Below are 26,346 nucleotides of genomic sequence, written 5' to 3'. Positions count from 1 at the left end.
GCCTTCCAGGTGGTCTCACCAGCCTTCAGTTCCAACGGCAAGGTTAAGTCAACTGTTCCCTGTTCATGTGGAGCATGTGTATTCCTCGCCGACCTGAACCTTTATCTGCGAGGTCATAAAGTAGGGGTGATGATCCGGACAATTGAGTGCCGGGCTCGCTAATGTCACATAACTGCTTCTTTACATAAATTTCAATACATTAACTTGCACCTTGCCCTTTCCAGTGAGAGGCTGACAGGAAAATGGTGCTGGTCGCGAAAACCGGCGCCAATCACGCTATTTGCTTTATGCCCCACTTTACGACCCCATCGTACCCGAAAATAGGGACAAAGTGATGCTAAAATCGTCCCCATAGAGTCATAGAAGTTTACAGCAAGGAAACAGGACCTTCAGTCCAACTTGTCCATGCCACCAATTTTCTAACCACTAAGCTAGTCTGAATTGTCTGCATTTGGCTCATCTCTCTCTACACTCATCTTACCCATGTAACTATCTAAATTTTTTTAAAAGACAAAATTGTACCCATCTCTACTACTACCTCTGGCAGCTTGTTCCAGACATTCACCACCGTCTGTGTGAAAAAACTCCCCGTCTAAACCCTTTTGTATCTCTCCCCTCTCACCTTAAACCTATGCCCTCTAGTTTTAGACTCCCCTACCTTTGGGAAAATGTGTTAACTATTTAACTGATCTGTGTCCTTTATTATTTTACAGACTCCAATAAGCTCACCCCTAAATTTCCTATGCTCCAGAGGAAAAAGTCCCAGTCTATCCAGCCTCTCCCTATAACTCAAACCATCAAGTCCTGGTAGCATCCTAATAAATGTCTTCTGCACTCTTTCTAGTTTAATGATATCCTTTCTATAAAAGGGTAAGGGTGACCAGAACTGCACACAGTATTCTAAGTGTGGCCTTACCAATGTCTTGTACAACTTCAACAATACGTTCCAACTCCTGTATTCAATATTCTGACCAATGAAACCAAGCATGCCGAATGCCTTTTTCACCACTCTGTCCACCTGTGACTCCACTTTCAAGGAGCTATATACCTGTACCCTGACATCTCTTTGTTTTATAACTCTCCCCAACACCCTACAAATAACTGAGTAAGTCCTGCCTGGTTCGATCTAAATAAGAACATAAGAAATAAGAGCAGGAGTAGGCCATCTAGCCCCTTGAGCCTTCTCCGCCATTCAATAAGATCATGGCTGATCTGATAGTGGGTTCAGTTCCACTTACCCGCCCGCTCCCCATAACCTTTAATTCCCTTATTGGTTAAAAATCTATCCATCTGTGACTTAAGCACATTTAACGAGGTAGCCTCTACTGCTTCATTGGGCAGAGAATTCCAAAGATTCACTACCCTCTGGGAGAAGAAGATCTACCAGAATACATCACCTACATTTATCTAAATTAAACTCCATTGCTGTGGGGTGAATGACTAAACCCCGAATAAGCTAAGTTCTTGAAATTCGTTAATCTTGGAAAAAATCAGTGGTCATGTCGTTTTCAAAAAAAGACAGGAATTTGACAGAGACTTTGAATTCTGTCATTTTGAGAAGCTGGAAGTGAAAGTCCTAATTTGGTACGGATATTTGAAATGACTAAGATAAATCTTGTTTCGAATTAATCTAGATCAAAACTTCTTGTTAGGTTCAAAGACAAATGGCAATGATAAGATGATTTTAGAAATAGATTCTGAGATGAGAATTAGTCCGGGGTTTTTGAATCTTGCCAAGGTAAAGAATGATGATGTAATAATATCCATTTGAGAACTTTACTTCAGCCTCTTTTGAAACAAGAAGAGAATTAACCTATTCTCTCCCAGTCAAGGTGGATCTTTGTGTTTCAAGATGAACATTGAAAGAAAGGAACAGCTATGTAACGTACAGATGAACATTGAAGGAAGCAAACGGAGTAATAAAAGCGATGTTATAGAAGAACCGATAGTGAATAGAGTAGGACAGAATTAAAAGTGGGATCCATTGGATAATGGTGATTAAAAAGGAGACATTTAAAAGGATTCTGGGGAAAAATAAAACACATTTTAAATGGTAGCTATGGATGTAGGAACAAAGTTTTTTTTAAAAAAGAGATAAGACGGATCCTAATAGACAATTAAAGCCCGTAACACTGTTTTCTGAATTTGGGACAGAAACATAGAAACATAGAAGGTAGAGCAGAAGGAGGCCATTTGGCCCTTTAAGCCTGCTCTGCCATTCATTCTGATCATGGCTGATCATCCAGCTCAATAGCCTAATCTTATTTTTTCCCCATAACCTTTGATACCGTTTGCCCCAAGTGCTATATCCAGCCACCTCTTGAATACATTCAATATTTTGGCATCAACTACTTCCTGTGGTAATGAATTCCACAGGCTCACCACTCTTTGGGTGAAGAAATGTCTCCTCATCTCCGTCCTAAATGGTATATCCTCAGACTGTGACCCCTGATTCTGGACTCCCCACCATTGAGAATATCCTCCCTGCATCTACCCTGTCAATTCCTGTTAGAATTTTATAAGTCTCTATGAGACTCATAAAAGTCTCTTTTAAAAGACTTTCTGGTCGTCGCATTATAAGAAAGATGTGGAGGCATTGGAAAGGGTGCAGAGAAGGTTTACCAGGATGTTGCCTGGTATGTGGGGAAGGTTTTATGAGGAAAGGCTGAGGGACTTGAGGTTATCTTCATTAGAGAGAAGAAAGTTGCGAGGTGACCTAATTGAGGCATACAAGATGATCAAAGGATTGGATAGGGTGGACGGTGAGAGCCTTTTACCTCAGATGGTGATGGCTAACACAAGGGGACAAAGCTTTAAATTAAGGGGTGGTAATTATAGACAGATGTCAGAGGTAGGTTCTTTACTCAGAGGGTAGTAAGGTCGTGGAATGCCCTGCCTGCAGCAGTTGTGGACTCGTCAACTTTAAGGGCGTTCAAATGGTCAGTGGATAGGCATATGGATAACATTGGAATAGTTTAGGTTAGAGGGTCATTAGATTGGTTCCACTGGTCGGCGCAACATCGAGGGCCAAAGGGCCTGTACTGCACTGTAGTGTTCTATGTTCTATGTTCTATGAGATTCCCCCTCTCATTTGTCTGAACTCCTGTGAAAACAATCCTAAACAGGTCAATCTCTCCTCATAGATTAGCTCTGCCATCCCTGGAATCAGACCTTCACTGCACTCCCTGGAGAGCAAGAACATTCTTACTCAGAAAAGGAGACCAAAACTGCACACAGTATTTGAGGTGTGGCCTCACCAAGCCCAGTATAATTGCAACAACACATCCCTGCTCCTGTAGTCGAAATCTCTTGCAATAAAGGCCGATGTACCATTTGCCTTCTGCACCGCCTGCTGCCCCTGCATGCTTATTTACTGCTTGCCTGCTGCACCTACATCTTCTGACATACAAAAATGTGCTGTAGGCAAGTTACCTTTACAAAACAACGCTATTTAAGATAAAGGCTGAACAGTCAAAATAAGTTATTGCCTGGACTCAAATAGAAAAGTTTGATTTCTCTTTCAAAATATGTTATGAAACAAACCAAATGAAATTCAACCAACAAAGAACAAAGAAAATAACAGCACAAGAACAGGCCCTTTGGCCCTCCCCAAGCCTGCACCGACCATGCTGCCAGTCTGAACTAAAACTCCCCGCCCTTCTGGGGACCATATCCCTCCATTCCCATTCTCTTTATGTATTTGTCAAGATGCTTTGGAGAGGGTACAGAAAAGATTTATCAGAATGTTTTCTGATATGGAGGGCATTATCTATAAGGAGAAGTTGGAGAAACTTTGTTTGTTCTCACTGGAACGGCGGAGGTTGATGGGCGACCTGGTAGAAATCTACAAGATTATGAGGGGCATGGCCGCCTGTTAAAAGTGACTATTGTATCTGCTCCTGTTACTTTCCCCCAGCAGGGAGTTCCAGAAACCCACCACCCTCTGTGTAAAAAACTTGCCTCGTACATCTTCTTTAAACCTTGCCCCTCGCACCTTAAGCCTGTGTCCCCTAGTAATTGATTCTTCCACCCTGGGAAAAAGCTTCTATCTGTTCTGCCCGTGCCTCTCATAATCTTGTAGACTTCTATCAGGTCATCCCTCAACCTCCATCATTCCTGTGAGAACAAACCAAGATTCTCCAACCTCTCCTCATAGCTAATGCCCTCCATACCAGGCAACATCCTGGGAAATCTTTTCTGTACTTCTCCAAAGCCTCCACATCCTTCTGGTAGCGTGGTGACCAGAATTGAACATTACATTCCAAGTGCAGCCTAACTAAGGTTCTATAAACCTGCAACATAGTTTGCCAATTTTTAAATTCAATGCCCCGACTAATGAAGGCAAGCATGCTGTATACCTTCTTGATTACCTTCTCCACCTACATTGCCACTTTCAATGATCTGTGTACCTGTACACCCAGATCCCTCTGCCTATCAATACTCTTAACGGTTCTACCATTTATTATATATTTCCTATCTGTATTAGACCTTCCAAAATGCATTACCTCACATTTGTCTGGATTAAACTCTGTCTGCCATCTCTCCACCCAAGTCTCCAATAGATCTATAACCTGCTGTATCCTCTGATGGTCCTCATCACTATCTGCAAATCCATCAACCTTTCTGTCGTCTGCAAACTTACTAATCAAACCAGTTACATTTTCCTCCAAATCATTTACATATATTACAAACATCAAAGTCCCAGCACTGATCCCTGAGGAACACTATTTATCACAGTCCTCCATTCACAAATGCAGCCTTCCACTGCTACCCTCTGTCTTCTATGACCGAGTAAAAAGTCTGACAACACCAGGTTTTAGTCCAACCGATTTATTTGACTCACAAGCTTTCGAGGTTTCCCTCTTCGTCAGGTGAATGGAGAGTTCTGGCCTCAGACAGACCGTCCTCATGTGTGCGGAACTTGGCTGTCAGTCTCTGTTCAGCAACATATAAAGCGTGCTTTATACAGTCTGTCTGAGGCCAGAACTCTCCATTCACCTGACGAAGAGGGAAACCTCGAAAGCTTGTGAGTCAAATAAATCGGTTAGACTAAAACCTGGTGTTGTCAGACTTTTTACTGTGTTTACGCCAGTCCAACGCCGGCATACCCACATCATGACTTCTATGACTGAGCCAGTTTTGTATCCACCTTGCCAGTTCACCTCTGATCCGATGTGACTTCACCTTCTGAACCAGTCTGCCTTGAGAAACCTTATCAAAGGCCTTACTGAAGTCTATGCAGACAACATTCACTGCCCTCCCTCATCAATCATCTTCATCACTTCCTCAAAAAACTCGATCAAGTTAGTGAGACATGACCTCCCCCTTCACAAAACCATGTTACTTCTCGCTAATACGTCCACTTATTTCCAACTGGGAATAAATCCTGTCTCGAAGAATCCTCTCCAAAAATTTCCCTGCCACTGATGTCAGGCTCACCGGCCTGTAATTGCCTGGATTATTCTTGCTACCCTTCTTAAACAAAGGAATAACATTGGCTATTCTCCAGTCCTCAGGGACCTACCCTGTAGCCAGTGAGGATGCAAAGATTTCTCTCAAGGCCCCAGCAATTTCCTCTCTTGCCTCTCTCAGTATTCAGGGGTATATCCCATCAGGCCCTGGGAATTTGTCTACCTTAATGTTTCTCAAGAACCCCAATATCTCCTTCTTTTTAATCGCAACATGACTCAAACTATCAAACTAACATCAGTAAAAAATAAATTCCAGAGGACTGGAAGAAGGCTGTGCTTTGTATGCAAAGGCTGCTTCCCGTAAAAAAGTTGACAGTTCTAGTACTTTTTAATTACTTCAGGAATTTTGTGGAAGATTATGCGGGTATTTGTGAAACCCTTGCAGGATTCACCTGGAAAAGGAAGGGCTAGCAGCAAAAAGATGGAGTGAGGAGAGGAGAAAGCGCAGCCTTTCTCTGATTTAAAGCGAGCTTTGGCAAAAAGGCTCCTATGTTAGGATTACCAGATCTCACTGAGCTATTCCACATTTTTGTCAAAAAAAGGATAAAATGCAAGCCGCTGTGGGAACCTAGCAGCACGGGGACGGGCTATGACCAATGGGATACTTCTCTACCTAATCAGGTTCAGTTGTCAGAGCTATGCACCAATGTGTGAGAGCACTAGCATACGCCTCATAGATAGTAAGTATTTCTGAGCCACTTATTCTGATGGAAGACATTCAAAATGGGAAAATCTGTTGTTTAGTTATTATTGATCAGTTTACTCAATCAGTTGAAGCATTCCCATGTAAAGATGCCACAGCCAATGCTGTAGCTTTGTTGCTGGCAAATGAAATAATACCTAGATGGGAAATGCCTCTTCAGATAGACTCAGACTGGGAAACTCAGTAATTGCTGCCCACCCCTAACTGCTGTTCACAAGATGGTAGTGAATTAGGGTTAGGTCTAGGGTTAGGGTTCAGGAACCTCTGTGGTCCATTTGGTGTAGGTGCACCAGCAATTTTGTTAGGAGGTATAGAATTTTGATCCAATGGCAGTGAAGGAACAACAATATAGTTCCAAGTCAGGATGGTGCATGGCTTGGAGAAGAACTTACTGATGATAATGTTCCCATTCATCTGCTGCCCTTTCCTTCTTGGTGATAGAGGTTGAGGGTTTGGAAGGTCCTGTCAAAGGAGTCTTGATGAGTTCCTGCAATGCATTTTGTGGATGGTTCACATTGCTGCTGGTGGTGGAGTGATTGCATGCTTAATGTAATGGATGGGTTGTCAATCAATCAAGCAGGCTCTTTAGTCTTGGGTGATCTTGAGCTTCTTGAGTGTTATTAGAGTTGCGATCATCCAGCAAGGTAAGTTACTTATAGAACATAGAACATTACAGCGCAGAACAGGCCCTTCGGCCCCCGATGTTGCGCCGACCAATTAAGAAAAAAGCAATGACCCTCTAACCTAAACCAATCCCTTTCCATCCATAAACCTATCCACGGATCTCTTAAACGCCCCCAAACTAGGCGCATCTACAACTGCAGCAGGCAGGGCATTCCATTCCCTCACCACCCTCTGGGTAAAGAACCTACCTCTGACATCCGTCCTATAACTACCACCCCTTAATTTAAAGCTTTGTCCCCTCATGCTAGCTTTCTCCATCCATGGAAAAAAGCTATTACTGTCCACCCTATCTAAACCTCTAATCATCTTGTATGTTTCAATAAGGTCTCTTCTTAGCCGCCTTCTTTCTAACGAAAACAACCTCAAATCCCTCAGTCTCTCCTCATAGGACCTTCCATGGAGTATCCAGACTCTGACCTGTTCTTATGGCCACAGATTTTATATAATAGATCTGCTTTAGTTCTCCCTTTTTTTGAGATGGTCATTGCTTGACAGCTGCATAGTGCAAAAGCCACTTGCCGCTTATCAGCCCAAGTCTGAATTTTGCATTGGTGCATGAGAATGTCAACTGCCTCAGAATCTGAGGATCTACAAATGATACAAACATTAGCGAACATCCCCATTTTTGACTTCATGATGGCGAGGAGGCCATTGATGAAGTAGCTGAAGATGGTCAGGCTCAGAAAATTTATGCTGAGGAACCTCTGTGATAATGCCCTGGAATGAGAGGTTCTGCCTTTCTTTATATGGCATGATGGACCTTTGGAATTTGACCTTACAGAAAGCTAGTAGGTAGTACAGACTGCACACCTGTAGGGTTAATGTGTTCAGGTAACATATTAACCTGAATATGTTAATTTTGGATGGGCAAAGATCCTAGACGAGCCAGCATTTCACATCCTGTGAAAGAACATGTTTTAAAAAAGAATGAATGTTATGTGTTGCCTCAGTCAGCAGAGTCGCTGAGCAGAGACTGATAGCCAAGTTCTGCACACATGAAGATGGCCTCGACTGAGATCTTGGGTTCATGTCACACTTTCTGTAACCCCCACGACTTGCCTGGGCTTGCAAAATCTCACTAACTGTCCTGGCTGGAGACAATACACATCTCCTTAACCTGTGCTTAACCCTCTCTCCACTCATATTGTCTATATCTTTAAGACTTAAATACCTGTAAAGACTCGCATTCCAACCATTATTTTGTAAATTTTGTGTCTTTATATGCTCTGTTTGTGAATGGAAGTCCTCACTCACCTGAAGAAGGAGCTTAAGGCTCCTAAAGCTAGTGCTGTCAAATAAACCTGTTGGACTTTAACCGAGTGTTGTGAGACTTCTTACTCAGTCAGCAGCAACTGACTTTACACTGCAAGTCCCACTCACTGTACGCAATTACAGTCACAATGTAATTTCTAGGTTTGATTCCTTTTGACATTCCTCCCTCCAAGTTTCACTAATTGAAGAACTCACCACACATTGCAATTATGTTGAAAGGTCTCTTTCGCGGCATATAACTGGCCTGCATGCATACATGGACACTGGGTCCTTTCAATGCAGTCACCTTCTGGGCTCCGCACCAGGCTGTAAAAGAAAAGATGTTACACAATTCATGAAAATTAGATCCACACAGACTTACTGTATAGAAGGTCATTCAGCCCACTATATATATGATATATATATATATGCTGTTCTTTACTGTAGCAATCCAAAACTCATCTCATTACCTGGCTCTCCTGTAAAATAATCTGGTTCAAATACCTTACCAACTTTCTCTTAGAAGATACATTGATCATGGCCTCAACCACTTCATTTTGGAAATTATTCCACAATCCAACAACCCTCTGTGTAAAAAAATTTAATTATAGTCATAGGATATATGTGTAGAAGAGGCCATTTGGCCCATTGAGTCAGCACTAACTCTCCAAAAGAGCATCTTACCCAAGCCCATCTCCCCTGCTCTATCACCATAGCGCTGCATATTTAACATGGCTAATCCACCAAACCTATGCAACTTTAGACACAAGGGGCAATTTAGCATAGCCAATCAACCTAACCAACACATCTTTGGACTGTGGGAGAAAACCAGAGCACCCGGGGGAAACCGACATGCGGATAACGTGCAAACTCCACACAGACAGTCACCTAAGACCAGACTCAAACTTGGATCCCTGGTGCTGTGAGGCAGCTGTGCTAACTACTGTGTCCCCATGTTACCCTTAATATAATCTCTCTTACAGTTACCTTACAAGTTGCAGTGATGAAGGTCATCAGTTAGAATCATAGATCCCTACAGGGTGGATCGAGGCAATTCTGTCCATCGGGTCTGTACCGACAACAATCCCACCCCGGCCCCGTCCCTGTAACCCAACATATTTACCCTGCTGATCCCCCTAACACTAAGGGGCAATTTAGCATGGCCAATCAATCTAACCCACACGTCTTTGGACTGTGGGAGGAAACTACAGCATTCGGAGGAAACCAATGCAGTCATGGGGAGGATCTGCAAACTCCCTAGTGCTGTGAGACAGCAGTGCTAACCACTGCGCCAACGTTTCAGTTATATTTCTATAGGGGGAAGAGAGAGTAGATTATGGGTGACACGGTGGCCCAAGTCTCTCATATTCACTGTTAAAAATGTTATAATTTTTAAAATATCTATATTAAATTACCATAGTTTATTGGGGAAATAAATTTAAAGATTTGACGGAAAGACAGTCAATGGTGAATATTTAAAATATTGCATTGTCTATAACGACACGCAGGTTGGTGCCAACGACACAAAGGTTGGTGGTGTTGTGGATAGTCTGGAGGGATGTCAGAAGTTGCAGTGAGACATTGATAGGATGCAAGACTGGGCGGAGAAGTGGCAGATGGACTTCAACACGGGTAAAATGTGTAGTGGTCCATTTTGGAAGGTCCAATGGGATGGAGGAGTACAATATCAAGGGTAGGACTCTTAGCAGCGTTGAGGAGCAGAACGACCTTGGGGTCCAGGTCCATAGGACTCTTAAATCGGCCTTGCAGGTGGAGGATGTGGTCAAGAAGGTGTATGGTGTACTGGCCTTCATTAATTGAGGGATTGAGTTTAGGAGTCGGGAGGTAATGCTGCAACTTTATAAGACCCTTGTCAGACCCCACTTGGAGTACCGTGTGCAGTTCTTGTCACCTCACTACAAGAACGATGTGGAAGCTATTGAGAGGGTGCAGAGGAGATTTACAAGGATGTTGCCTGGATTGGGAGGCAAGCTTTATGAAGATAGGTTGAGGGAGCTGGGTCTCTTCTCCCTGGAGAGACGAAGATTGAGAGGTGACCTGATAGAGGTTTATAAAATGTTGAGAGGAATAGATAGGGTGGATTCTCGGAGGCTATTTCCCAGGGCTGAAATGGTCGCTACGAGAGGACACAGGTTTAAAGTGCTGGGGAGCAGGTACAGAGGAGATGTCAGGGGTAAGTTTTTCACTTAGAGGGTGGTGAGTGAGTGGAATTGGCTGCCGTCGGTGGTGGTAGAGGCAAACTCGCTGGGGTCTTTTAAAAGACTTCTGGATGAGTACATGGGATTTAATGGGATTGGGAGTTACAGATAGTTCTATGGCCTGGTAGGTATAGATGTGATCGGCGGAACTTATGGGCCGAAGGGCCTGTTTGTGCTGTAGTGTTCTATGTTCTACAACAAATCTACATTTTGCTAAGACACAGAAACCAAATAGGAAGGGTAAATTAAATGTGTCGAACAAAAGAAGTTAAATATTGCATTAGATCAAAGGCAATGACTTAAAAGGAGGGGCAATTCACCAGGGCTGCCAGTCTCAGCCAGATTTGCAACGGCCCACTGAATTGGGCGTGAGGGCCAAATCGGGATCCTTGCCAAACATCAACCTATTGCACATCCCCCACCCCACCACGTCTGGCCAGATCAGGTTCCCATCCAGAGTGGGTGAGAACCTGATCAGAATTGATTTAAATATATCTGAATATAATTAGCAGACAGGAAGCCAGATTCACAGGTACCAACTAGTCCTGGTCCAGACAACTGAGGACGCGGTGTCGTGCATTCCTAAAGGGCCAAAATTCTGCCTCCAAATGTGCACATTGTCTCCTCTGCCACTTCTAGGTTGCAGAGAGAAGGATCCTCAAGAGACCAAAGCCTTTGGTGTGAGGGTTTCCATAAAACCATTGAAGCACAAATATTAAAATTCGTGCCTCCTGAAACCAAGAACCTTCAAAATCGCAGCAGCACTGTTTTCTACAGCAGGGAATTCCCTGGGTTCATTTCAGAAGCTGTAGGTATTACCAAGCCTTAATGAAGTGCTTTGACTGACAGGGACTGCCCTTGAACTGACTGACCATTTCAGAGGGCTGTTAAAAGTAAACCACATTGCTGTGAGTCTAAAGGGAAAGTAAGGTACCACTACCTAATGAACCCATCTGGTTCACTGACATCCTTTAAGAAATGAAATCTTTCATCCTTACCCGGTCTGGCCTCCATATGGCTCCAGACCCATAGCAACGTGGTTGACTTTTAAAAGCCCACTGAAATGGCCACACGAGACATTCAGTTCAAGGGGTAATAAGGGATAGGCAGTAAATGCTGACTTAGCCAGCGACTCCCACATCCCATAAGTAAAAAAAAAAATTGGCTGCCTCGGAATAGGGAGCGGCTGATTTAACTCAGAAATAAAGAGGAATTTATTCAGTCAGAGGCTGTCGATTCTTTGGGATTCTCAAACCCAGAGGGCCATGGAAGCTTGATCATTGAGCATATTCAAGACTTTGATCTGCTTGAATGGGAGAACAGGCTTAAAAGAATGGCCTATTCGTGTTGCTATGTTTCTAGCAATTAAACGCGGTTCACTGTGGTAAATCCAAACAACTGGATAAATTGACTATTACTTCATTACTTGGTACTCCAAGTCTCTATTAAGCTCAAAATATTGTTTGTGCTTCTTATAGCATTATGTTCATACACTTTCGCTGAAGGGAGTATGGGCATCATAATTACATGCTGCGTGGCTGCTTTTTGCCAATATCAGTTGTGGAAGTGAATAGTAGTCACACCTCTGAACCAGGCAGTTGGGAATTCAACCTTAGGTACAAAAGTCAAAGCTGACATTCCAGTGAAGTGCTGAGGGAATGCTACACAGTCAGAGTGCTGTCCCATATGAGAGATGTTAAACCAAGGCATTATAGAACATAGAACATAGAACACTACAGCACAAACAGGCCCTTCGGCCCACGAGTTGCACCGATCACATCAACACCTACCAACCTACAGACCTATCTATAACCCTCAATCTCATTAAACCCCATATACTCATCCAGAAGTCTTTTAAAAGACCCCAGCGAGTTCGCCTCCACCACCACTGACGGCAGCCGATTCCATTCACTCACCACCCTTTGAGTGAAAAACTTACCCCTAACATCACTTCTGAACTTCCCTCCTTGCACCTTAAATCTGTGTCCTCTCGTAGCAACCATTTCAAACCGGGGAAATAGCCTCTGAGAGTCCACCCTATCTATTCCTCTCAACATTTTGTAAACTTCTATCAGGTCGCCTCTCAACCTTTGTCTCTCCAGGGAAAAGAGTCCCAGCTCCCTCAACCTAACTTCATAAGGCATGCCTCCCAGTCCAGGCAACATCCTTGTAAATCTCCTCTGCACCCTCTCAATAGCTTCTACATCTTTCCTATAGTGAGGCGACCAGAACTGCGCACAATACTCTAAATGAGGCCTGACAAGGGTCTTATAAAGTTGCAGCATTACCTCCCGACTCCTAAACTCAATCCCTCAATTCATGAAGGCCAGTACACCATACGCCTTCTTGACCACCTCCTCCACCTGCAAGGCCGATTTAAGAGTCCTGTGGACCCGGACCCCTAGATCCTTCTGCTCTTCAACACTACTCAGACTTCTGCCCTTGATAGTGTACTCGTTCATCCCGTTGGTTCTGCCAAAATGGACGACTACACATTTATCCGCGTTGAAGTCCATCTGCCACTTCTCCGCCCAGTCCTGCATCCTATCTATGTCCTGCTGCAACTTTTGCCATCCTTCCAGACCATCCACAGCACCACCGACCTTAGTGTCATCAGCGAACTTACTTACCCATCCCTCCACTTCCTCATCCAGGTCATTTATGAAAATGACAAACAACAAGGGTCCCAGAACAGATCCTTGAGGCACTCAAATTATCTGCCCTCTGAGATGAACATAAAAGTTCAAATGATATTTTTTCAGAGGAGCTGATATCCATCAACCAAAGTTACAAAGGAAAAACAAATATAACTGAAACATCGAATCTACAGTGCAGGAGGAGACCATTTGGCCCATCAAGCCCGCAACAACAACAACCTCATCCCACGTCCTATCCTGTAATCTGGTTATCACATGTAAATTTGCTACTTGTGGGAGTTTGCTGTGCACAAATTGCCTGCTGTATTTCCTACATCACAACAGTAACTACACTTCAAAAGCACTTCATTGGCTGCAATGTACTTTGAAATACCCTGGGAAAAAGCTTCTGACTATCCACTCTGTCCATGCCTCTCATAATCTTGTAGACTTCTATCAGGTCGCCCCTCAACCTCTGTGGTTCCAGTGAGAACAAACCAAGTTTCTCCAACCTCTCCTCTTAGCTAATGTCCTCCATACCAGGCAACATCCTGGTAAATCTTTGCTGTGCCCTCTACAAAGCCTCCACATCCTTTTGGTAATATGGTGACCAGAATTGAACACTATATTCCAAGTGCGACCTAACTAAGGTTCGATAAAGCTGCAACATGAAGAGGTCCCATAAAACACTATTATAGCATAACACTAACTAATTTATGAAGAAAATATGAATTAGGAATAGGAGCAGGTGACTCAGCCTCTCCTGATTCTAGCCATAACCGAAACTTTGGATTTGATTTGATCTGATCTTTATTGTCACATGCATTAGCGTACAGTGTAAAGTATTGTTTCTTGGCCACTATACAGATAAAGCATACCGTTCATAGAAAAGAAAACGAGAGTGCAGAATGTAGTGTTACAGTCATAGCTAGGGTGTAGAGAAAGATCAACTTAATGCAAGGTAAGTCCAGTCAAAAGTCTCACAGCAGTAGGGAAGAAGTTATTCTTGAGTCGGTTGATTCATGATCTCAGACTTTTGTATCTTTTTCCTGACCAAAGAAGGTGGAAGAGAGAAGGTCCAGGGTCCTTAATTATGTGGGCTCCTTAATGATGCTGGCTGCTTGACCAAGGCTGCGGGAAATGTAGGCAGAGTCAATGATGGGAGATTGGTTTATGCGATGGATTGGGCTACATTCACGATAGCAGGAACCATACCAAGCTGTGATACAACCAGAAAGAATGCTTTCTATGATGCATCTGTAAAAGTTGGTGAGAGTTGTAGCTGACATGCCAAATTTCTTTAGGCTTCTGAGAAAGTAGAGGCATTGGTGGGCTTTCTTAACAATAGTGTCGGCATGGGGGGAAACCAGGTCATCTGGACACCTAAAAACCTGAAGCTCTTGACTCTTTCTACTTCATCCTCATTGATGCAGACAGGGGCATGTTCGCCACTACACTTCCTGAAGTCAATGACAATTTCCTTCATTTTGTTAACATTGAGGGAGGGATTATTGTCACCACACTTTCTTAGAAGCCTAAGGAAATTTGGCATGTCAGCTAGAACTCTCACCAACTTTTACAAATTTGGTAAAGATCACCAGATTCTCTATCTCATTCCTGTACTCTGTCTTGTCATTGTTTGAGATCTGTCCCACTATCGTACTGTCATCAGCAAACTTGAAAATCAAATTGGAGGGGAATTTGGCTACACAGTCATGGATGTATCAGTAGTGTATAGTAGGGGGCTGAAAACACAACCTTGTGGGACACTGATGTTAAGGATGATCTTGGAGGTGTTATTGCCTAACCTTACAAATTGTGTTCTGTGAGTTAGGAAGTTCAGGATCCAGTCACAGAAGGAAGATCCAAGGCCCAGGCCATGGAGTTTGGAGATGAGTTTCGTGGGAATAATGGTGTTGAAGGCTGAGCTGTAGACAACAAATAGGAGTTTGATAAAGGTATCTTTGTTATCAAGATTTTCCAGGGTTGAGTGCAAAGGCAGGGAGATGGCGTCTGCTGTAGACCTGTTGCGGTGGTAAGCAAACAGGGCTAGCAGCTTAATTTTCCAGGGTATAGGTACATGTGCTTTAGGCAGGACTGAGGTGGAGGCAGGAGAGTGGAAAGTGTGGAATACAAGGAAAGTAGAAAGAAACTTGAGCAAGAAGTAAGAAAGGTTAAAAGGGGTCATGAAAAAGCATTGACCAGCAGGATTAAGTAAAATCCCAAGGTTTTTTATACATATATAAAGAGCAAAATGGTAGCCAGAAAGAGGGTTGGCCCACTCAAGGACAAAGGAGGGAATCTATGCATGGAGCCAGAGAAAATGGGTGAGTTATTAAATGAGTAATTTGCGCCAGTATTCACCGAAGAGAAGGGCTTGGTGAATGGTGAGTCTGGGAAAGGATGTGTAGATAGTTTGAGTATGTTGAGATCAAAAAGGAGGAGATATTGGGGTTCCTAAGGTAGACAAGTCCCCAGGGCCTGATGGGATATACCCCAGAATGCAAGTGGAGAATGCAAGTAAAGACTTGCATTCTAATCAGTATGCTATAAACTGCGAGTGACTTTATATGCCCTTCTCTGATCAGAACCTTCCACACACCTGACGAAGGAACACTGTTCCCGAAAGCTTGTGGGATTACTATCAAATAAACTGGTTGGACTTTAACCTGGTGTTGTAAGACTTTTTATTGTGCTTACCCCAGTACAATGCCGGCATCTCTACATCATGACTACAGGGTAGGTCCCAGAGGATTGGAGAATAGCCAATGTTGTTCCTTTGTTTAAGAGGGGTAGATGAATAATCCAGGTAATTACAGGCCGGTGAGCCTTACATCAGTGCTAGGGAAATTATTGGAGAGGATTCTTTGAGACAGGATTTATTCCCACTTGGAAATAAGTGGACATATTAGTGAGAGGCAATATGGTTTTGTGAAGGGGTGGTTGTGTGTCGAGTTTTTCAAGGAAGTGATGAACATGATTGACGAAGGTAGGGCAGTGGATGTTGTATATATGGACTTTAGTAAGGCATTTGATAAGGTCCCTCATGGCAGACTGGTGCAGAAGGTGAAGTTGCATGGAATCAGAGATGAGCTGGCAAGGTGGCTCGATCAAAGAAGACAGAGGGTAGCAGTGGAAGGGTGGATTTATGAATGGAGGGCTGTGACAAGTGGTGTTCATCAGGGGTCAGTGCTGGGACCTTTGCTGTTTGTAATATATGTAAATGATTTGGAGGAAAATGCAACTGCGGACGACACAAAGGTTGGTGGATTTGCAGATTGCGATGAGGAGCATCAGAGGATATAGCAGGATATAGATCAGTTGGAGGCTTGGGCGGAGAGATGGCAGGTGGACTTTAATCTGGACAAATGTGACGTAATGCATTTTGAAAGGTCTAGTACAGATAGGAAATGTACAGTAATTGGCAGAACCCTTAAGAGTATTGATAGGCAGAGGGATCTGGGTGTACAGGTACACAGGTCACTGAAAGTGACAATACAGGTGGAGAAGGTAGTCAAGAAGGCATATGGCATGCTCGCCTTAATCGGTCGGGGCATTGAGTTTAAATCATGTTGCAGCTTTTATAAAACCTTAGTCAGGCCACACTTGGAGTATAGTGTTCAATTCTGGTCACTACACTACCAGGTTGATGTGGAGGCTTTAGAGGGGGTACAGAAAAGATTTACCAGGATGTTGCCTGGTATGGAGGACATTAGCTATGAGGAGAGGCTGGAGAAACTTGGTTTGTTCTCACTGGAGCGACGGAGGTTGAGGGGAGACCTGGTAGAAGTCTACAAGATTATGAGGGGCATGGGCAGAGTGGATAGTCAGAAGCTTTTTCCCAGGGTGGAAGAGTCAATTACTAGGGGGCACAGGTTTAAGGTTCGAGGGGCAATGTTTAAAGGAGATATATGTTCTGAAAGAAATGGCGGAGGTGATAGTGGATGCCTTGACGATTATTTTCCAAACCTCGCTGGATTCTGGGGAAGTGCCGGAAGATTGGAAAACTGGATACTGTGGGAGGCGAGGGAAGTGATTGCAGAGCACCTGGCGATGATCTTTGCATCGTCAATGGAGACGGGAGAGGTTCCGGAAGATTGGAGGATTGCGGATGTAGTTCCTATTTTCAAGAAAGGGAACAGAGATAGCCCGGGAAATTACCGACCGGTGAGTCTGACCTCAGTGGTTGGTAAGCTGATGGAGAGGCTTCTGAGGGACAAGATTTACGAGCATTTGGAGAGGTTTGACATGATCAGGAATAGTCAGCATGGATTTGTCAAGGGCAGGTCGTGCCTTACGAGCCTAGTTGAGTTCTTCGATAATGTGACTGAACACATTGACGAAGGAAGTGCAGTGGACGTGGTGTACATGGACTTCAGCAAGGCGTTTGATAAGGACCCCATGCAAGACTTCTTGAGAAGGTGAGAGGGCATGGGATCCAAGGGCCTTTGGCCTTGTGGATCCAGAACCGGCTTGCCTGCAGAAGGCAGAGAGTGGTTGTGGATGGGTCTTTTTCTGCATGGAGGTCAGTCACCAGTGGAGTGCCCCAGGGATCTGTTCTAGGACCCTTGCTGTTTGTCATTTTCATAAATGACCTGGATGAGGAAGTGGAGGGATGGGTAAGTAAGTTCGCTGATGACACGAAGGTCGGTGGTGTTGTGGATGGTCTGGAAGGATGTCAGAAGTTGCAGCAGGACATAAATAGGATGCAAGACTGGGCAGAGAAGTGGCAGATGGACCTCAACGCGGATAAATGTGTAGTCGTCCATTTTGGCAGAACCAACGGGATGAACGAGTACACTATCAAGGGCAGGAGTCTTAGTAGTGTTGAAGAGCAGAAGGATCTTGGGGTCCGGGTCCACAGGACTCTTAAATCGGCCTCGCAGGTGGAGGAGGTGGTCAAGAAGGCGTATGGTGTACTGGCCTTCATTAATCGAGGGATTGAGTTTAGGAGTCGGGAGGTAATGCTGCAACTTTATAAGACCCTTGTCAGGCCTCATTTGGAGTACTGTGCGCAGTTCTGGTCGCCTCACTATAGGAAAGACGTAGAAGCTATTGAAAGGGTACAGAGGAGATTTACAAGGATGTTGCCTGGACTGGGAGGCATGCCTTATGAAGTTAGGTTGAGGGAGCTGGGCCTCTTTTCCCTGGAGAGACGAAGGTTGAGAGGCGACCTGATAGAAGTTTATAAAATGTTGAGAGGAATAGATAGGGTGGATTCTCAGAGGCTATTTCCCCGGGTTGAAATGGTCGCTACGAGAGGACACAGATTTAAGGTGCGGGGAGGAAAGTACAGTAGTGATGTTAGGCGTAAGTTTTTCACTGAGAGGGTGGTGAGTGAATGGAATCGGCTGCCGTCAGTGGTGGTGGAGGTGAACTCGCTGGGGTCTTTTAAAAGACTTCTGGATGAGTATATGGGGTTTAATGGGATTGGGGGTTATAGATAGGTCTATAGATTGGTAGGTGTTGATGTGATCGGCGCAACTCATGGGCCGAAGGGCCTGTTTGTGCTGTAGTGTTCTATGTTCTAAAACGGCTAATGTTACGCTGTTGTTTAAGAAGGGTGGCAGGCAAAAGGCAGGGAATTATAGGCCGGTTAGTTTAACGTCTGTTGTAGGTAAAATGCTGGAATCCGTGATCAAGGAGAAAATAGTGAGGCATCTTGAGGAGAATTGTTTGATAGAGCAGACGCAGCACGGTTTCGTTAAGGGGAAGTCGTGTCTGATGAATTTATTGGAGTTCTATGAGGATGTGTCTAGGGCGCTGGATAGAGGAGAGCCGGTAGGTGTGGTGTTTCTTGATTTTCAGAAGGCGTTTGATAAGGTGCCGCACAGGAGGTTATTACAGAAGGTTAGGGGGCATGGAGTTGGGGGTAGGGTGTTAGCGTGGATAGGGGATTGGCTGTCAAAGAGGAGGCAGAGAGTGGGGGTCAATGGGTGCTATTCGGATTGGCGGTTGGTGACTAGTGGAGTGCCCCAGGGATCGGTGCTGGGGCTTCAGCTATTTACCATTTATATAGATGATCTGGAGGAGGGAACCGAGTGTATGGTGTCGAAATTTGCTGATGACACCAAGATTGGTGGAACGGCAAATTGTGTGGAGGGTGTGGAAAGTCTGCAGAAGGATCTAGATAGGCTGGGCGAATGGGCCAGGAAATGGCAAATGGAATTTAATGTTGGCAAGTGTGAAGTTGTCCACTTTGGTAGGAATAATGGTAGGAAGGACTATTATTTACATGGCGAAAAACTGCAGCATGCAACGGTGCAGACGGACCTTGGGGTCCTTGTGCATGAGTCGCAAAAACCCAGCCTGCAGGTGCAGCAGGTGGTCAGGAAGGCAAATGGGTTGCTGGCCTTCATAGCGAGGGGGATTGAATATAAAAGTAGGGAGTACTGTGTGCAGATTTCGTCGCCGCACTTGCGCAAGGATATTTTGGCCTTGGAGGGAGTGCAGAGGAGGTTTACTAGGCTGATACCGGAGTTGAGGGGGTTGAACTATGAGGAGAGGCTGAATAAACTAGGCTTGTACTCATTAGAGTTTAGAAGAATGAGGGGAGATCTCATTGAGACATATAAGATGATGAATGGGATGGATAGGATAGAGGTGGAGAGGCTCTTCCCGCTCAGAAAGGACAGTAGGACTAGCGGGCACAGCCTCAAGATAAGGGGGGAGCAGTTTAGAACGGAGTTGAGGAGGAACTTCTTCACTCAAAGGGTGGTGAATGTCTGGAATTCTCTGCCCGTTGAAGTGGTGGAGGCTGCCTCGTTAAATATATTTAAGACGCGGGTAGATAGGTTTTTGATAAGCGAGGGGATTAAGGGTTATGGGGAGAAGGCGGGAAAGTGGAACTGAGCCACGACAGATCAGCCATGATCTTATTGAATGGCGGGGCAGGCTCGAAGGGCTAGATGGCCTTCTCCTGCTCCTATTTCTTATGTTTCTTATGTTTCTTATGTGGCAGAGACAGAGAATAGTGGGTGTCTGGAACTTGATGCTGGGGAAGGTAGTGGAAGCAGATATGAAATTGACTTTTAAGGGGCATCTTCACAAGTAAATGAATAGGATGGGATTGAGGGATATGGTCCTCGGAAGGGTAGGGGGTTTAGTTCAATCAGGCAGCATGGTCGGTGCAGGCTTGGAAGGCCAAAGGGCCTGTTCCTGTGCTGTAATTTTCTTTGTTCTTTGTTGTTCTTTGAGAGGAAAGGGAGTTGCATTTTTGATTAAGGGGAGCATCACAGAAGTAGTCAGAGATGAAATAGCTGAGGGATCATCCAGTGAGGCTTTGTGGGTGGAACCATGAAATAAGAAGGGAATGGTGTCCTTATTGGGACTGTACTATGGATCCCCAAATAGTCAATTGGAATTAAAAGAATAAATATGCAGGTTGACTGGGGAGATTTGCAGGAGTAATAGAGTTGTCATAGTTGGGGATTTTAATTTTCTGAATATAGACTGGGACTGCCATGGTGTTAAGGGCTTAGATGGGGTGGAATTTGTTAAGTGTGTTCATGAGTTACATTTGAACTGGAGGGAAGATTTGCTACTGCCACTCAGGAGAGTTTATACTTGTTTGGCAGGGGGTTGGGATCCAAAGCAGTAGGGAGACAGAAGAGAAGTTTGAGGACTGCACAGAAGTTAAAGAGAGCACATTAATTAGTAAAGGCAGGGTCAGTAATCCTAGTACCAGACAGATCAGGCAAAGGCAAGACAGACAGCAAGGGAAGTCCAGATTAAACTGCATTTATTTCAATGCAAGAGGCATGATGGGCAAGGCAGATGAACTCAGGGCATTGATGGGTATGTGGGACTCTTTCTAGTTTAATAATATCCTTTCTATAATAGGGTGACCAGAACTGTACACAGTATTCCAATTGTGGCCTTACCAATGTCTTGTACAACTTCAACAAGACAATTGAATACAAGAGGCGGAATGTCTTGTTGAAGTTGTATCCATTTAGTTACCTCACCCTGGATCCTGCGAGATTTAACCTTATGCAACAATCTATCACATGGTACCTTGTCAAAGTCTTGCTAAAGTCCATGTAGACAACATCAACTGCACTGCCTTCATCTAGCTTCTTGGTTATCCCTTCAAAAAACGCAATCAAATTTGTGAGACATGATTTTCCACTCACAAAGCCATGCTGACTGTCCCGAATCAGCCCTCTAAATGCCTGTAGATCCTATCTCTCAAATTAGCCCTTCTGGACAATTGCCAGGTAAAGCCTTATTTGGGAACCTCTGAGAGAGATTTCTCCAGCACATTTTTGGCGTAATCCCAAATGTGATCTTGCAGAGCCAGGAAGTTATGACCCAATAACATCTTTCAACAATAATCTCTAGTTCTGATTCTTACACAAAAAGGGAAATACTTGTCAGGCCCCTCTGGATCTTATATTTTTCAAGGCTTTAGACTTTAATATGACTTTTTTTGTTGCTTGCTCTTTTAAGGAAATCAATATGGACTGTATGAAGTTGAAACAGTCGGTGATGCTCCTTGGAACCATATGAAGGGGAACTCTGGATTAACAAGGTGAATTAATAATAAAGCATGATGGATTTAAATGTATGGACATTAAATGAAGAAGTATTTAACTCAAAAATACAATGTATCAACATTGAACTAATGTGACAATATATTTAATTTCCCTTAGAATTATAGAAGGATACAACACAGTCCAAGTCATTCAGCCTATCATGCCTGTGCATCTCAAAGAACAAAGAACAAAACAGCACAGGAACAGCCCTTTGGCTCTCCAAACCTGCACCGATCATGGTTCCTAACTAGACCATCCGTTTGTATCCCTCTATTCCCAGTCTGTTCATGTGGCTATCTAGATATGTCTTAAATGATCCTCGTGTGTCTGCCTCAACCACCTTACTTGGTAGCGCATTCTAGGCCCCCACCACCCTTTGTGTAAAATACGTCCCCTGCATATCTGTATTGAACCTTTCCCCCCTTATCTTGAACTTGTGACCCCTTGTGTTTGTCATTTCTGACCTGGGAAAAAACTTCCAACTGTTCACCCTAACTCTGCCCTTCATAATTTTATAAACTTCTATTCGGTCGTCCCTCAACCTCTGTCTTTCCAGGGAGAAATTTATTCAATCTCACCTCATAGCTAAGACCCTCCATACCAGGCAACATCCTGGTAAACCTTTTCTGCACTCTCTCCAAAGCTCCACATTCTTTTGGTAGTGTGGCTGCCAGAACTGGACGCGGTATTCCAAATGTGGCCTAACCATCATTCTATATAACTGCAACATCATATGCCAACTTTTATGCTTTATGGCAACATAAGAACATAAGAAATAGAGCAGGAGTAGGCCATCTGGCCCTACGAGCCTGCCCCACCATTCAATAAGATCATGGCTGATCTGCAGTGGATCAGTTCCACTTTCCCACATTCTCCCCATAACCTTTAATTCCCTTGTCTATCAGAAATCGATTTACCTGTGACTGAAATATATTCAACGAGGTAGCCTCCACCACTTCAATGGGCAGAGAATTCCAGAGATTCTCCACACTTTGAGTGAAGAAGTTCCTCCTCAACTCCATTCTAAACTGCCCCCCCCACTTATTTTGAGGCTGTGTCCTCTAGTTCTGCTATCCTTTCGAAGCGGGAAGAATCTCTCTACCTCTGCGCTATCTAGCCCCTTCATTATCTTGTAAGTCTCTATAAGATCCCCCCTCAGCCTTCTAAACTCTAACGAGTACAGACCCAGTCTATTCAATCTTTCCTCACAGGCTAACCCCATCATCTCTGGTATCAGCCTGTGAACCTTCTCTGTACTCCTTCCAAGGCCAATATATCCTTTCGCAAATACGGACACCAAAACTGCACACAGTACTCCAGTTGCGGCCTCACCAGTACCCTGAACAGTTGCAACAAGACCTCCCTGCTTTTATATTCTATCCCCCTCGCTATAAAGGCCAACATCCCATTCGCCTTCTTGATCACCTGCTGCACCTGCAGACTGGGTTTTTGTGATTCATGCACAAGGACCCCCAGGTCCCTCTGCACTGTAGCATGTTGCAGCTTTTCATGCTTTAAATAATAATCCCTCCTACTATTATTTCTACCAAAGTGGATAACATCACATTTGCTAATGTCATACTCCATCTGCCAGATCCTCGCCCACTCATTCAGCCTATCCAGATCTCTCTGGGAATTTTCTGCGCCCTCCACGCAATTTGCTTTTCCACTCATCTTCGTGTCATCAGCAAGTTTTGTTACCCTACGCTCAGCCCCCTCCTCCAGATCGTCTATGTAAATTGTAAACAGTTGAGGCCCCAGCACCGATCCCTGCGGCACTCCACTAGTCACCAACTGCCAACCAGAAAAGCACCCATTGATTCCTGTTAGATAACCAATCCTCAATCCACGCTAACACTTTACCCCCAACTCCGTGAACCCTAACCTTCTGCAGCAACATTTTGTGAGGCACCTTATCGAACGCCTTCTGGAAATCTAAAAAGACCACATCCACCGGTTCCCCTCTGTCTACCGCACTAGTCACATCCTCATAGAAATCCAATAAATTCGTTAAACATGACTTCCCCTTCACGAATCCGTGCTGTGTCTGGTTGATCAAACCATTCTCTTCCAGGTGTCTTGCTATTTCTTCTTTGATGATGGATTCTAGCATTTTTCCAACTACGGACGTTCAACTAACTGGCCTATAATTCCCTGCCTTTTGCCTGTTACCTTTTTCAAACAGTGGCGTAACATTAGCCGTTTTCCAATCTTCCAGCACTTTCCCGGAGTCCAGTGAATTTTGATAAATAATTACTAAGGCATCTGCTATTACTTCTGCCATTTCTTTCAGAACCCTGGGATGCATTCCATCCGGTCCCAGGGACTTGTCTACCTTCAGTTTCATTAGTCTACCAAGCACTACCTCTCTAGTGATAGTAATTGCATTAAGGACCTCATCTCCTACCATTCCTCTGTCTTTAACATTCGGTAAGCTATTTGTGTCCTCCTCCGTGAAGACCGACACAAAAATCTTATTTAAAGCAGCAGCTATTTCCTCGTTACTCACCGCTAAATCCCCCCTCTCGTCCTCCAAGGGTCCAACATTCACTCTAGCCAGTCTCTTCCTCTTTATATATTTGTAAATACTTTTATTATCATTTTTTATATTTAGAGCTAGTTTAGCTTCATACTCTGTCTTTCCTTTCTTTATCACCTTCTTAGGCATTCTTTCTTTTTTAAAACTTTCCCAATCCTCTAATTCCCCACTATTTTTAGCCGCTCTGAACGCATCAGCTTTTAATTTAATACTCTCCTTTATTTCCTTCCATAACCACGGCTGGTTACCCCTTCTCTTACAGTCCTTCTTTACCATCGGAATATATTTCTGCTGAGTACAGAAGAAGATCTCCTTAAAAATCCTTCACTGCTCCTCAGCTGTCCTACCAACCAATCTGTGCCCCCAATCTACATTCGCCAATTCCACTCTCATCTTATTGTACTCCCCTATGTTCAAACAGAGGACACTGGTTTGGGACCCTACTCTCTCATCCTCCATCTGCATCAGAAATTCAACCATACTATGATCACTCGTCCCAAGAGGATCCCCCACAAGAAGATCCCTAATTCTACCTGCCTCTTTATACAGTACCAGATCTAAGATAATTCGCTCCCTCGTAGGTTCCGTTACATACTGTTCAAGGAAACTATCCCAACAGCATTCCAAGAACTCTTCCTCAAGCCCAAAGCGTCTGACTTGAGTCAACCAATCAATATGCAGATTAAAATCCCCCATAATAATCGCCATTCCGTTTCTGCACGCATCAATTATTTGCTTGTTTATAGTCTGCCCCACCTCAAAGTTATTATTTGGGGGCCTATAGACAACACCCACCAGTGAGTTTCTCCCCTTACTATTCCTTATCTCCACCCACAACGATTCCACGTTTTGCTCTTTGGATCCTATATCTTTTCTTACTACTGCCCTGATATTATCCTTTATTAGCAGAGCTACCTTACCTCCTTTTCCCCCCTGTCTATCCTTCCTAAATGTCTGGTGCCCCTGGATATTCAGTTTCCCGTCCCGGTCACCCTGCAACCACGTTTCCTTAACGGCCACTAGATCATACCCATTTGTGCTGATTTGCGCCATCATCTCATTCACTTTGTTTCGAGTGCTTCGTGCATTCAGGTAAAGTGTCTTTATACCAGCCTTTATCTGGACCTTAATTGTAGAAACGCTACTAACCTCTCTCGTGCCCCCCACTCCTTTAATTCGTGGAACGTCCTCAACATTAACCTGCTCAGGTACCCACTCCTTTACTTTAGATTTTATGATTTCCCCCACCCCTGCACCCTCCTCCCCCCTAATTAGTTTAAAGCCCTATCTACAGTCGTAGTTATATGATTCACCAGAACTCTGGTCCCAGCGAATGCCATATGCCTTCTTCACCACTTTTTCCATCTGTGCTGCCACCTTTAAGGATCTGTGGACTTGCACAGCCAGATCCCTCTATATGTCTATACTCCTGATGGTTCTGCCATTTATTGTATAACTCCCCCCTGCATTAGATCTACCAAAATGCATCACTTTGCATTTATTTGGATTAAATTCCATCTGCCATTTCTCCATCCAATTTTCCAGCCTCTTTATATCCTGCTGTATTCTCTGACAATGTTCACCACTATCTGCAACTCCAGCAATCTTTGTGACATCCGCAAACTTATTAATCAGACCAGCAACATCATCTTCCAAATCATTTATATTTATCACAAACAGCAGAGGTCCCAGTACAGAGCCCTGCGGAACACCATTAGTCACAGACCTCCAATCAGGAAAAGATCCCTCCACTGCTACCCTCTGTCTTCTATGGCCAAGTAAAAAGTCTGACAACACCAGGTTTTAGTCCAACCTATTTATTTGATAATATACTCACAAGCTTTCGAGGGACACCCTCTTCGTCAGGTGAATGGAGAGTTCTGGCCCCAGACAGAGCACACAAAGCACAGACAGTTTAGAGATTACTGATTAGAATGCGAATCTTTACACCTAACCCGCTGCTCAAGACCCGAAGTGGCCGACAATGTGAGTGGAAGGAGCACCGATCACAGTTTAAAGAGATGTGTATTGTCTCCAGACAGTGCTGTCTGGAGACAATACACATCTCTTTAAACTGTGATCGGTGCTCCTTCCACTCACATTGTCGGCCACTTCGGGTCTTGAGCAGCGGGTTAGGTGTAAAGATTCGCATTCTAATCAGTAATCTCTAAACTGTCTGTGCTTTGTGTGCTCTGTCTGGGGCCAGAACTCTCCATTCACCTGACGAAGAGGGTGTCCCTCGAAAGCTTGTGAGTATATTATCAAATAAATAGGTTGGACTAAAACCTGGTGTTGTCAGACTTTTT

The sequence above is a fragment of the Carcharhinus amblyrhynchos genome, chromosome 5 (assembly GCF_965287045.1).
Source record: "Carcharhinus amblyrhynchos chromosome 5, sCarAmb.v2.hapA, whole genome shotgun sequence".
In the NCBI taxonomy this organism is placed as follows: domain Eukaryota; kingdom Metazoa; phylum Chordata; class Chondrichthyes; order Carcharhiniformes; family Carcharhinidae; genus Carcharhinus; species Carcharhinus amblyrhynchos.
This window is presented reverse-complemented; position numbering follows the sequence as displayed.